We start from the raw sequence: 12103 nt of genomic DNA on the forward strand, positions 1-12103 counted from the left end.
CTATTATTGACAGTAATGAAATTCATCCAACTTTTTTTATCTTAAGGGGAAAATGATGACATCTTTAATATAAAATTTTGTTTCCCATGGAAGACATAAAATTTCTAAAAAAGTTCTTAAAATTTATTTCTATTATTTGTTAATCCTTAGGACCTTAATTATTTTTCTTATAAATCCTTTATTGGATATAACTATTGACATTTTTGCCTACTGTAGTTTATAAAAATATTTTTCTAGTACCTTTTAAAATTATATTCCTGCCTGCTATAAGTTTGATTTTTATTTGGTATGATTGGGTAACTTTTTACTTTGTAATTTTCCTTATCATTATGAGGCTAAGAAAGATATTTACTATGAGAGATTAACTATTCAATTAAATTATTTTGGGTAGGTTTTTATTACATAAATTTATACAATACATTATTTGAAACTGCTAACATTAATTTTGGTTTGGTATAATTTACCCAATTATAATTAAAATTAAAATTTAGTATATAGTATTTCGTTGCCCATTGTTTATATGCTTTTTAATCATATATCAGATACTTGACATATGACAGATTATTTTCATGAACATGTTTTTGTGATTCATTGATACGTATGTGTTGATAATGTTATGAAATTTTAATTATTTTGCTCTATAGTGAATTGTAATTCATGGCAAAGTCTTTTCATTCTAACAGGATTTTCACAAAGCAAAATATTTAATTTTGATGAAGTCCAATTTGTCAAATTTTTCTTTTGTGGATTGTGATCTTGGTGTCATGGCTAAGAACTCTGTCTAGTCTTAGATCCTAAAAATTTTCTAGAAGTTTATATTTTTCTAAAAGTTTATAGTTTTACATTTTATACTTAAAACTGGGATTCATACTGAGTTAATTTGTGTACTAGGTGTGACACTTAAGTTCATTTTTTGCCAATGGATGTTCAATTATTCCAGCTTCATTTGCTGAAAAGACTTTCCTCCATTAAATTGAATTTTCACCTTTTCAGAATCAGTTAGAAATATTTGTCTGGGCCTCCTTATGGGTCTCTATTCTGTTCCATCAATATGTCTATCCCTCATCCAACACCACACAGTTCTGATTACTGTAGCTACAAGAATCACAATCAGGTACATTAATTTCTCCTACTTTATTCTTTCTATTTCAAAATCATTTTAGCCATTCATGTAAGTTTTAGAATAATTTGTCTATATCTAAAAAAATACTGTTGGAATTCTGAGTGGAATTTATTAAATTTGTATATAAATTTGTGGAAAGTATGTGTATCAGTTTGTGAAAGATTTATAAAGTTGAACCTTCCATTTATTTAGTTCTGTTTTATTTCTCTCATAAAAATTTTGTAGTTTTCACCATACAAATCCTGTACATATTTTATTAGATACTTATTTTAGATACTATTTAGATACTATTAGATACTATTTTATTAGATACTTAAGCCTAAGTATCTCATTTTTGATCTTTTGTAAATTGTGTGTTTCTAGTTTTTGTTTGCATGTGAACATTGTTAGAATATCAAACTATGATTGATTTTTTGAGTGGTAATCTTTTATACTCTGATCTTACTGAACTCGTTTATTAGTTCTAGCAGTTTTATATAGATTCCTTGGCTTGTTGTACATAGAAAATTACATCATCTGCAAATATGTACAGTTTTATTTATTCTTTTCTGACCCATATGTCTTTTATTTCCTTTTCTTACCTTATTTCTCTAGCTAGAATTTCCAGCACTATGTTAAATAAAAGAGGTAAGAACAGAATACTTGCCTTGCTCTCAATCTTAGGGGAAAATAGTCTTTCACCAATAAATATAATATTAGCTGTATTTTGCAAATTATCATTATCGAGTTAAGGATGTTTCTCTTTGTTCCTAATTTGCTGAGAGTTTTTCTCATAAATGTGTTCTGAATTTTGTTAGTTTTTTATATAAATTGATATGATCATGTGATTTTTCTTCTTTAGTCTGTTAATATGGAAGATCACATTGGTTAATTTTTGAATTTAGCCTGGAATAAAAAACACCTGGGCATGGTGTATAAATCTTTTTTATATATTACTCAATTCTATTTGGTAATATTTTGTTAAAGATTTTTGTTTCTATATTCAGTAAGGATATTGGTTTGTAGTTTTCTTTGCTTTTAATGTCCTTGTCTGGTTTTGATATCAGGAAAATACACGCTTCATAAAGTGAATAGGAAAGTGTTCCCTCCTGTTTTATTTTCTAAAGAGACTCTGTAGGATTGGTGTTAATTCTTCTTCAAAATCTGTTAGCATTCTCCAGTAAAACTATCTGAGAACTGGAGATATTTTGGGGGGAATTCTTTTCATTACAAATTAAATTATGGATGAGTTGTGGTAGCGTGTACTTTTGAAGACTATTCCATTTTATTTAAATTGCCAACTGAATGTGTATAGAATTATTCATAGTATCTCTTTATTGTAATTTTGGTATCTAAAGGATCTGTAGTGAGAACCTCCTGTTTTGCTCCTCAGTAATTTGTGTCTTTCCCCTTTTTTTCTTTGTTAGTCTTGTTAGAGATTTGTCAATTTTATTGATCTTTCCAAAGAATCGGCTCCTTCTGAACTCTTTTGAGAAAGGCTTGTTTTATTCAGTATCTCTATTGTATTTTTGTTTTCAATTTCATTGATTTCTGCTCTTATATTTTCTTTCTTATGCTTCTTTGAACTTATTTGTTCATCTTTTTTTTAAGTTCTTGAAGTAGAGCTTCAGATTATTGAGGCATTTCCTCTTCCTAGTGTATTCTCTTAGTGCTGTGAATGTGCCTTTTAGCAACTTTAGCTACCTTTTTGATCAACAGATTATTAGAAATGTGCAGTTTAGTTTCCACGTGTTTGAAGGTTTTCTTATCTTCCTGTTATTCATTTTCAATATCATTCAATTGTGCTCAGAGAACACATTCTATATGAATTTCAGTTCCTTTAAATTTATTTTTTATGCCCTAGGGTATGATCTCGGTATACATTCCATAGTCGCTTGGAAAGAATATATATTCTGCTATTTCTTGGTGCAGTGTTCTAGACATGTTCACTGTATTCTGCTAGTTGATGCTGTTGAGTTCTTGCATATCCTTGTTGATTTTTTCTGTTTACTTGTTTTATCAGTTAATTGTTTAGAGAGAGATGTTGAAGTCACCAACTATAATTTTGAGTTTATCTATTTCTCCTTTGTTTCCTAATAGTCTTTGTCTCACATATTTTGTAGCTGTGCTTTGTTAGTGCATACATATTTAAAATTGCTATATATTGTTGATGGATTGTCCTTTTTCATTATATAATGCCCTCTCTGTCTCTCATAATTTTCTCTGCTCTGAAGTCAACTTTATCCAATATTAATATAGCCACTTCTGCTTTCTTTTGATTAACATTTACATGATAAATCTTTTTCCTTCCTGCCTATATTGTTATATTTTAAGTGAGTTTATTTTAGATAACAGATAGTTTGTTCATGTTTTCAATGCATACAGCTGATATTGTTTCATAATTTTTATATTTAGAACATTTACATTTAATGTAATTATTGATATATTAGAGCTTAAGTATGCCTTTTTATTTTTCTATTTTATGTGAGTTGCTCTGTATATAATATTGCATATAAATAACAATATTTATGTTATTGCCAATGTTGCCTTTTTACCAGTTTGAGTGAGGTATGCAAACTCTACCTACCTTTGTTTTCCTTTACTTTCCTTATTTTTAATATAGTTATTTTTAATATTTCCTCTATCTTTATTCAGAACTATATCAGTAAGTGCTGTAATTTTTGCTATAATTGTCAAACATAATTTAGAAAACTCATGAAGAGAAGGAAAGTCTACTTTATTTACCTATAATTTTGCTTATTGTGTTCTTCCTTTCTTCTTGGTGTTCCAGGGTTTCCTTCTTTGTCATTTCATTTCTGTTTGGTGAATTTGCTTAGCCGTTCTTTTGATTTAGGTTTGTTAGTAACAAATTCTCTTAATTTTCCTTCATCTGAGAATGTCATGATTTTCCTTTATTCCTGAAGAATAAGCTAGCTGGATATACAATTCTGAAGTGAAGTTTTTTTTCTTTCAGTACTTTGAAAATGGTATGCCAATTCCTTCTAGCCTCTAGGGTTTCTGATGAGAAATCTGCTTTCATTGAAATTGTTTTGATCTTTTAGATAAGGTATTTTTTCTTTTTGCCTTCAAGATTTTTTCTTTGTCTTTACTCTTCAGAAGTTTGACTATGGTGTGTCTTAGGTTTATTCTGTTTGAGGTTTACTTAGTTTCTTGGATCTATAGGTTTATGTATTTTGTCAAATTTAGGAAGTTTAAGTCATCATTTCTTTAAGTACTTTTTAAGTCCATATTTCCTCACCTCTCTGCAATATCTCCAATGACATGAATGCTAGAATTTTTTTTATATTCTCACAGTTCTCTGAAGTTCTGTTTGTATTTTTTTCAGTCTACTTTCTCTCTGATGTTCAGATTGGGTGATTTCTACTATTTTATCTTCCAGTTCGCTGATTCTTTTCTCTGTTCCTTCTACTTTTTTGTCAACAGCATTCATTGGGTTATTTTATTTTGATTGTTACACTTTTCAGCTCTAAAACTTTCATTTGATTTTCTTTCTATCTTCTATTTCTCTGCTAAGATTTGATTTCTTTGCTTAGACTTTCTACTTTTTTATTTATTTCAAATGCATTTGTAATTGCTATTGAAACATTTATGATGGCTGCTTTAAAGAAATTGTAAGATAATTCTAACAACACTAATGTCTTGATGTGGATATCTATTGATTGGTTCATTGACTTCATTCAACTCAAAATCTTTCTGTTCCTTGGCGTAATGTATGATTTTCAATTAAAACCAAAAAATAAAAAATAGGGCATTATGGTAAGAGACTCTGGATTTTATATAAACCTATTTTTGCTGGTTTTGTCTGACATTGCTCTGGCAGGGAAAGAATGGAGATATATTCCTTATAATTACCAGGTGGAGGTAGAAGTTCAGTTTATACTAGTGAAGGTAGAAATGTAGATTCCTCACTGAGCCTCTGTTGATAATGAGGGGAGAGGTCTTATCCTTGTTGTGGGATGGCAGTGTGATTTCTGGCTGTGGGATGGCTGTGGGATAGCAGTGAGATTTCTGCTGGCTCCCTGCTAGACCTTCATTGATACCTCCTTGGCTGAGAGGTGTCAGAATGGCTCATTATTGCTCCCCATATGACTACCAGCCACATCATGAGAAAGGCTACTTCTTACTACTGAGCAAAGGTGAGAATCCTGACTATCCTATAGGTATCTTCCTATAGCACCCCAGCTAAAAGGGGGAGAGATGGCTCATTACTGCTGAGTGGGAATGAAAGTTCAGATTCCATCCCCATGGTCCCCACTGACACTGTTGAAGGCCAGATAACTTTGTTACTGCCAGATGAGATGAAAATGCTGGCTTCCTTCTTGGCCTTTCTGACATCACCTTGTTGGTGGTGAAGGAAATGGTAAATTGAAAAGACTTTTATAGCCTGACAAGGATGAATGTCTAGGCTTACTATGCAGCCTTTGCTAACATGGACAGGGATGGGGCCACATCTCTGTTTATTTGTTTGTTTGTTTTTGAGTTTTCTCCTATGGTGTTTGGGAGAAGTAGGGCGGGTATTGTCTAAAAGTTTTCTGTCTTGTTAGGTGACTCTCTCCTTATCCTTTGACTACAGAGAACAGTTTTTGTTGGTGTGGTGTTGTGCTTTCCCTTCCCTTCCCTTCCCTTCCCTTCCCTTCCCTTCCCTTCCCTTCCCTTCCCTTCCCTTTTCTTTTCCTTCCTTCCTTCCTTCCTTCCTTCCTTCCTTCCTTCCTTCCTTCCTTCCTTCCTTCCTTCCTTCCTTCCTTCCTTTCTTCCTTTTTATTCTTCATCTACACCTGTGGCATTTCTGAGTTGCTGATATCTTCATCTCCAAGTTTGGTATATAAAAGGAAAAAAGAAAACCCAGGAAACTCACTACTGTGCTGTTCCTTGGATCTTCAGTTCTAGAGGATCTGCCTTCTTCTGGCCAATTTTCATAGTCTTAATATGTTTGTTTTATATATAATATTCAGGGTTTTTAGTTGTCCTTAGTGACAGAAACAGGGAAAAGTATATCTAATTCCTCTTTCCAGATGTAGAAGTCTAAAAATATTTATTAAAATCTATAAAGTATAAAATTTTAATATAAAAAATTTAAAATCCTTAGGAAAGGGCTAAATGCATAATTCACTGGTGTGGCAATTCAATATTACTTAAGATATCTGTCACAGAATTACCTAATCACTGATGAAATAATCACAGCTTACTTAAGAATGTATTGTTTACTTCCATTTGGTAATGCTCCAATAAGAAATTAACATCAGGTTCACCACTAGAAATTGTCCAATAGCTATAAACTCTACCAATTAAACAACCCCTTGGGGTATCATTTATCTTTTTCCATTTCTCTATTTTCTTAAACTACACTAACATTCCTAACTTGGGCCAATATGATTTCATTTGGGAGGAGTACAACTGTAAAGATAAAAACCCCAGAGGGTTTTATATTTGCTAACATGTTTTATGTCATCTTTCTTTTTTCTTTTTTTTTTTTCTCCACATCCTATTTGGGCTGGTTTAAGAGTGAAAACTCACTCGGTGTTGCTTAGATTAAGCCCCAACTTGATGAGACAGTAGGTTGGTTAAAAAGTAACAGCACATTTGAGAAATAAGGGGTGAGCCTGGTACCTATGAAGGCATTTTCTCTATTTAGCACATGGACTGTCCTAGATGGGCTTGTGCCTGTGTGGGCATGTAGACACATGGAGCTCACAGAAAGCAAATTGTCCCCAAATGTCAAGGCTGCCTTTAAATGTTCATCTCTAAAGGAAGGTATTTCTGCTTGGAGGCTAGTGCTCAATCGTGGGCCTGTGGGAAGGGCCACTTCCAAGGCCACACCCAGCCTCTTTCTGATGATTCTACTTCATTATCAGTGTATATATATTTATTTTTTTCAGTCTGTCATGTCACATATACTCAATAACAACCCATAAGCAAACTTCCAATACTCAAATATTTTTTTAAAGACACTTTCCTGAAAATTGCTAATCATTGCCTTTGCTAATTTCTCTTCTTGCTCAAAGCTTCAAATGTTTATTTAAGTTACAGCCATGTTAGTATGCACAGAAGATTTTCAAAACAGTGAGCTCTTTCAGTTGTTTTCTATGTGCTCAGTATGCTTTTGGAAATCACTGGTATGCAATTTTATCCCCTGAGAAATTAGCTCCTATGGAGAGAAACTTAGGAAAATCATTTCACTTCCTTTACCTTTTATCCATGTTGCTCTGTGAAAAACTACAATAGGAAGCAGAACAAAACACAATACTAACATAGTTTATGCAAGTCCTTACTTTAAACTGTTTTGACTTCTACAATGTCTTAGTCTTCAGTCATGTGATATCACAGATATCACTCAAAGGTGAGTGAAGTTTATTTGCAGAAACATCATGAGGGGGAGAATATGTAATTTGGATTCTGCTTTAGATATTTTAAGATTAATTCCACATATATTCCCCCAAAAAGCCACATGTGAAAAATATGCCTATTAAGATAGGAATCTCTGAATATGGGTTATTAACGTTTTAAAAGCTAAGCACATCATGGAAGAGAGAAAGGGAAAAAAAGACTAATCATTAACAACTCTTCTTCTTTGCCTAAACTACATTTCTGAGAAAGAAGTGTGATGCCGGATTAATGGGTCATTGAGTATGAGGATTCAATGACTCTCTTTTAAGAAGGTGGACGTGCACATTTGGGACTCAGCACAAGCATAGACATCACCCTCTAGCAGTTGTTACTCAGATTATGTTTAATGCACCGTGTTAACTCTGAAGCTATTACTTAAGTCAGACACTTAGGTTCTCTGTTATGTGAGTGTTTATATAGCTCGACTATAACCTGAAGAGAGAAACTGGTATCTGTTCTTGTCAGCAGGCATTTTGTAAAATACAGCATGATCAATGGTGGAGATTATTACTATAGTATATAACTAAACTGAATTGTAGCTGATTTTTCCTTGGTACTAGTTAAGAAATGTAAACATCTAATTTACAAAACATTTCTTTACTCTTGAATGGAAAATGGAAATGTACTCTCCTTGTACATAAAGATGACAGAGTCCACTGTCCACCAAAAGTTCAAATTTACATCTAGCTCCACTGTCTTGTCTGGAAATGTCACGCAGAAATGAAAGCCCTAACTGAAACAAAAAAGCCAACTCAGCCTTAAAATAAATTCTCGCTTTGCAGAATTAAGTAATGCATTATAATTAAATGTCAGGCAGTTTGCAACTATCTGTAGATAAGGAAAATAGCATATTCATGTAATCATATTATATAGAACTTTTATTTTGCAAATGTGCTTTCATATGCATAATCTTATTTGCTCCTCACAATATCATACAATGTAGTATGGAGAAATATTTTTTTTCTCATTTTCAAAGGAAACTGTTGTTCACAGAATTGATTGACACAGATAAACAAACAGAGAATCAGTTTGGGAACCAGGCTTTCTGATTCCTACACATGGGATAGTCTCCTAAAAGCAACAGATTAATGTCTACCAATTCGAAAATAAAATTGTTTAAGGCTGAGTTCCCTAGAAGTAGAATATAAGACAGAAATTCTTTTGTGAATGACTTACTGAGGGAATAATATCAGGAGAAATTTCTAGGATTGTGAAGAAAGCAAGGTAGAGCAGAGGAAGAAGCCACCTGAGAAGGGGGCTCAAGAGAAGTCTAGCCTCACCCTCATCACACAGGAGGCTCTGGGGAGGGTGAATTGGCCCAGAGGTTTTCCCAGAGGTGAGAGCGCTGTTGTTACTATTTTCCCCATCAGTCAGTCGTTAGCTATGGACACCCCTGAGAACCGGTAGGAGGGGCCTCTCAGGCAGAACCATGTGAGATGACTCCTGAGTCAGCTAAGGACAACTCTTAGAGAAGGGTGTTCATGAGAGCGGAGCTGGGATAGATGCGCCAGAACACTAAAGGTACCTCAATGGAATCTGCTACAGATAACTAATTTTAATTCTCTTTTGAGAACTGTTTAACTTTGTGTCTTATTGTGAATAATTTCAAACTTATACCAAAGTAGAGAGACTAGCATAATGAACTCCTGTGCACACCTACTTCTCAGCAGTAATAATCAACACATGGCCAACCTTGTTTCATCTGCGAGTGTTGAGTTTTTAAATACAGTGCTTGCCATTCTCTGTATTCAACAGAATACCAACGTACACAGCAGAGTTTAAATAATTATTTTAATTGACATATTCTTGTTAAAGAACAATTTAGTACTAGAGAGAGACTTGGATTTATGATATGCAGGTTTCAATCTTGGTTCTGCAAAGTTAGGCGATCAGATGCATGTTTCCTTTGTAGCCTCAATACTTGGTAATTTTCTTCCACATGTAGCATAGAATAAATAGCTTATATTTTCAAGTGCATCTGGCAGTTTTGCACTAGTTTTCTAGTTTCTGTTGAACCCAGGACAGATTATCAAGTGCAGTTTTTACAAGAGTGGCCTTCTTCAGACCAGTATAGAATAGATAGGCACAGTAACTGGAGCCCTAGGGTAGAAGATCTTGGTGAATTCCCATTATTTGTAAGATGCAGGCCACATTCTTAGATATTATAAAAGGTCTACAAATCCTACCCCAACATCGTGTCCTGTTTCACCTTTGTGGAATCTCCCATATCCATGCTGTGTTCTCAGCACGCTGAACTGCTATTTCTAAGTCACCATGCTCTTTTGTGTGACTCTGGGCCTTTCAACTTTCTGTTCCTCTACTTAGCCTATGAGTCTCCATGTTTCTTTATGGAGAAATAGTCCTAGTCCAAAATACAACTAAAGTATCCTTTACCCAAAGAAACCTTTTCCAGCCATCATTATTTCCCGTCTCCACACTTTCTTTCTCTTTATCCCTTCTTCTTTCCTCCCACTACCCATGTTCCTATCTTTTCCTAGGCAGAGTGATTTCTTTGTCTCCTGTTAATTAACAATCTACATTCCTAGAAATATCTAGGACAGTATCTTGGTGTCTTGTTTAGATTTACACTAATTGGGGACCTAGAAAATGACACCCAATACATGCTTGTTAAATGAACAAATGAATATTGCTCCCTCCTTTGATTCCCATGACATTTGTTATATATATTTACTATGGCTCATATTATATATTATGGTGATTTTTTTGTTTCCATGCTTGACTTACTATTATCTTACTTTGGGTTCCTCAGAAGCAGACTCTGAAATAAGGATTCTAGAATAAGTAGCTTATTTGTGACATGGTATCAGGAAACATGATTAAGATAGTGGAGAAATAAGATAGGGAAGAAACAACCAGCACTGCAGGCAACTGGAGTTTAAACTTGTTGGGGAACTCTGGGACGCTGTAGGACATAGACCTCAGTGCTATCCCACCTGTAGGAGATTGGTTTAGGGCTGCTTCTGGAAAACATTAATTTCCAGGACTTAAGCTTACTGCACATAGGCAGAGCAGGATTTTGTGGCCTGAAAAAGCCCTCAGATAAAGAGAATTAGGTGCTGGCTGTTGAAAGCTAAGTCTAGTGTGTGCAAAAATGGAGATATCAAGGACATATCAATGTAGAACCCAAAACATCTATTATTCTTATAGATTGAATGAGTCACTGGCTTTTAATCAAGATCTATTCTTCTTTTACCCTATCCCCTCAAGCTAATGATAGCATAGAACACTAATTAAATAATATAAAATGAACAAATAAATTGACAGAGGAATGTATAATGACTGGCTCTACTAAGTTACACACACTCTAAATCCAACCAGGCTTCTGTGTCCACTGAATATACCTCAGACCATACAACGCCCCTGTTCTGGAATGTAATACACTCTCTCAGATTGACAGATTTTGAGATTCTCAAGCTGAATCCCTTCTAAAATACATGTACCACTGCAATGCCACCCTTGCTATATATGGTAACTCAACTCTCCAATTGCGGCATGTTGGTTGAAACCATAAAACACAATCACGAAAGGTCACCTAACACATTCCAAACTTTTTCCAAGCCCATTTTCCCTTCAGTTTCCAATGTGTGGTTATTTCAAGTGGAATGCAATCCATATGGCTCATTTACATTTACATCTCTAAATATTGCTTTATAAAAACAAGTTGATATCCTGAGGAACATTTTCAAAGACATTTTAATTTGAATGTATTTCTCTTTGCCTGGAAGATAATCTGACCCAGAAAAAATGAAGTTGATTTTTGTGGGTTTTGAGTATCAAACGGTTTTAGGGCTGAGTTTGAGTGTGCAGTTAACACAACTCAGATTCTACCATCAGTACTGTACAAAGGAATGAGGAATTTTGATCACAGTTGCCATATTTAGAAAATGAGTGTGATTATGATGATTTGGTGTTAAAAATTTTTGACTAGGAAAAAAGATGTACTGCAGCAAATCTTCCATATTAAATGAAAGATATGTGACCAGATTCTTTGAGATATTTGATATAAAATTTTTATTAGCATATACTGAGAATATTAAGAAAAACAACAAAACTATCCATAGACTTTTAAAATGTACACAGCAAAACATTAGCATAAATTTTGAGTAATACTTACTATTTTATTTTATTTGCATTATGTGGAGTTTTATGTATACATATGTGTGAGAGACCATGCACAAACACACACAAAAGGGGAGCTGATATTTCATTTTATTTGTAAATATAATGTTGTTTCCACAGCCTAACCATGCTGATACCATGTATCATGAAGTTGGTACGCTTTGTAACATAATAGGTCATCATTTTTATTTCCTTGAAATATATGAGAATTTAAAATTTTATGTTGAAATTATTCGTTTGAAACTTTCCACAAATACAGAAAAGTTAAAAGAAATTTACAGTGAACATACACAAAACTATCATCTACATCCTACTATGAACATTTTACTGTACTTATCTTACAACTACTCATCTCTCTATCCCTCCTACCAATTTTATTGATTTATTTATTCTTTCAACACAAATCGCAAACCTCAGCACTTCTTAAGTATTTTGGTACAACAAATCCCACTAGAG

The sequence above is a fragment of the Microcebus murinus genome, chromosome 5 (genome assembly GCF_040939455.1).
Source record: "Microcebus murinus isolate Inina chromosome 5, M.murinus_Inina_mat1.0, whole genome shotgun sequence".
NCBI classification, from domain to species: Eukaryota; Metazoa; Chordata; class Mammalia; order Primates; family Cheirogaleidae; genus Microcebus; species Microcebus murinus.